Source organism: Etheostoma cragini, chromosome 8 (assembly GCF_013103735.1).
Source record: "Etheostoma cragini isolate CJK2018 chromosome 8, CSU_Ecrag_1.0, whole genome shotgun sequence".
In the NCBI taxonomy this organism is placed as follows: domain Eukaryota; kingdom Metazoa; phylum Chordata; class Actinopteri; order Perciformes; family Percidae; genus Etheostoma; species Etheostoma cragini.
The window spans coordinates 838,404-840,863 of record NC_048414.1 but is presented as its reverse complement, the minus strand read 5'-3'; positions in this window follow the sequence as shown (position 1 = coordinate 840,863).

Sequence of the window (2,460 nt, the reverse complement as noted above, 5' to 3'; positions counted from 1 at the left end):
ATGAAGACAACATGAGGACAACATGAAGACAACATGAGGACAACATGAAGACAACATGAAGACAACATGAGGACAACAAGAGGGTTAAAAGAGAGAGATTTTCACTGTGTGGTTTTAGTACTTTTAACAAAGTAAAGGTACCAAAAGTTCTCAGAGCAAGACTTGTAACAAATTAAAAAAATAATGATGCTACTTAACGTAATTCTTGTAGTTCATTTTTTTTATAAGCGTAAGAACTTTTCTTTTGAAGGTTAGCCACCAAGTTGCAGCAGAAACTGATGTCACTCTGAGACAATTGGCATCTAGTGTTTTAAGGCAATTTGGTTGAAAGAAATCCATATTTCTGATATAAAACACTTTGAAACAGATACACACATACATGGGTTAAAATGAGATGCCGAGGGGGGGGCGTGTCCTGTCCCATACAACGTTAGTCGCACTTCTCACCGTTCTTTTGTGAATGTGTTCAATAAGGGGGATTGTGTTATCTTAAGTAACTTACTGGCAGTTGCAACTGTTTTTCTGTGACTCAGAGGCATTCCCGAACCATCAGGTAACACAACAACTTTAAACACTTTCAATAAAAAAAGAGTATAAAACATTTGGAGCATCTTGTTATTTACATTAAAATCAAGCAGTTTCTTTAAAAATTACATTCTTTGCAGTTCAAATACAAATATAAACGATCTAGTACTGTTTTCAGCTAATTTAATGGTGTAAAACTTAAGTGTAAGTTCTTACTTCTCACCTTTTCTAACGCTATATTGTTTTAACCGTTTACTTTAGCTTCACAAGAGCCGGCTAAAGTACGCTGTCCCCGGTGAATCAGCTGTGCGCTGTCCTTGGCCGGAGCAGGACTCCCCTACCTCCTCGCTGTAAACACTGGGCGCTGCTGGTTTTTCGGGGGTTTTTGCTCCCATCGAGGTAGTGTTGACAAACTGACCGAAGACCCGGTTAATTAACCCGAGTCGTGTCACTGAACCGGGGTAATCGAGTGTCAATGAACCGACTCACTCCTGTTGTTTTTACTTCATTAGGAGTGGTGTTAGAATCAATCAGGAAATGGACTACATCGAGTGGCATGATTGGACTTAGAGTTGTTGAAGAGTTATAGATTGGAGACCGCGCACCATGATACTGAACCAGAACCGTGTAACCGCTCAAGTCTAATGTAATCAAGCGTGGTCTTGGTTGGTTGTGGCGCCACAATTAATCAAATTTTGACCACGAATCACAAATTTGTGTGATTGATCAACATTTCAAATGCGTCATTGTGTTATATATATTGCATTCATCTATTGTAAACGTGCTGTATTTATATAGCGCTTTTCTAGTCTTAACGACTAATCAAAGCGCTTTTACATCATACAGGATAAGGTGCCACCTGCTTATCAGATAAACATGCTCAGGGTTCAATGCCTTGCCCACGGACACTTTGACATGGGACGGCAGGGCCCGGGATTGAACCACCAACCTTCCAATTGGCAGGCAACCGCGATGCCGCTGAGCCACAGCCGCCCCGCATTGTCTCAATCAGGGTTTTACTGCAGGCTTATGGCCAGCTCTGTGTGTTGCTATGGTTGGAGTATAGATATCAAACAAATCAAAATCAAAGACTTGGATATCAACAGGCTTTTGGATATGTGCACACATTGCTATGCCAACCTTTTTAAGAAGCTGGTTGAAGGAATGAACGAGGGACGCTGTGTTCACACAGTCCTCCGCCGCTGGGAAACATTGAAATGTTTTGCACCGCTACATGTAAACGGAAACATCAGTGGAATATTCACTTTCATTAGCCCCGTAAACAGCTCAGTCGGAATCTTGTCTTTTTTGGTATTAGGGGAAAAACCAGAACATTATGTGCAGGTAAACATACTGATTGACATTGTGGGACATTGTGAGACATTGTGGGACATTGTGAGACATTGTGAGACATTGTGGGACATTGGGGTTCAGCGTTCTCAACCTGGCAACCCTGTGACCTTTGAGTCTGGGGAGGAGGAGCCGGCTCTCTCCAGTATTCTGTATTTGGACTGCAGTATTACATATTGCACCTTTAACAAATCATCATTTCTCCCCATTGTGGATGCGCAAGTGTTTTTTCCAACTTTGCTTTAGTCTAAATCTTTTACTACAAACTGAACATCTAAATGGTTTTTCCCCTGCGTGGATTGACAAATGCGTGTTCAGATGTTGCTTTTGTGCAAATCTTTTATCACATACTGAACAACCAAACAATTTCTCCCCAGTGTGGGAGGTTAAGTGTCGTTTCAGATGTTGCTTTAGTGCAAAACTTTTACTACAAACTGAACAACTAAATGGTTTCTCTTCCGTGTGGAAAGTCAAGTGTTGTTTCAAATGTTGCTTTTGTGTGAATCTTTTACTACAAACTGAACAACTAAATGGTTTCTCCCCCTTGTGGACAGCCAAGTGTGGTTTCAGATGTTGCTTTTGTGT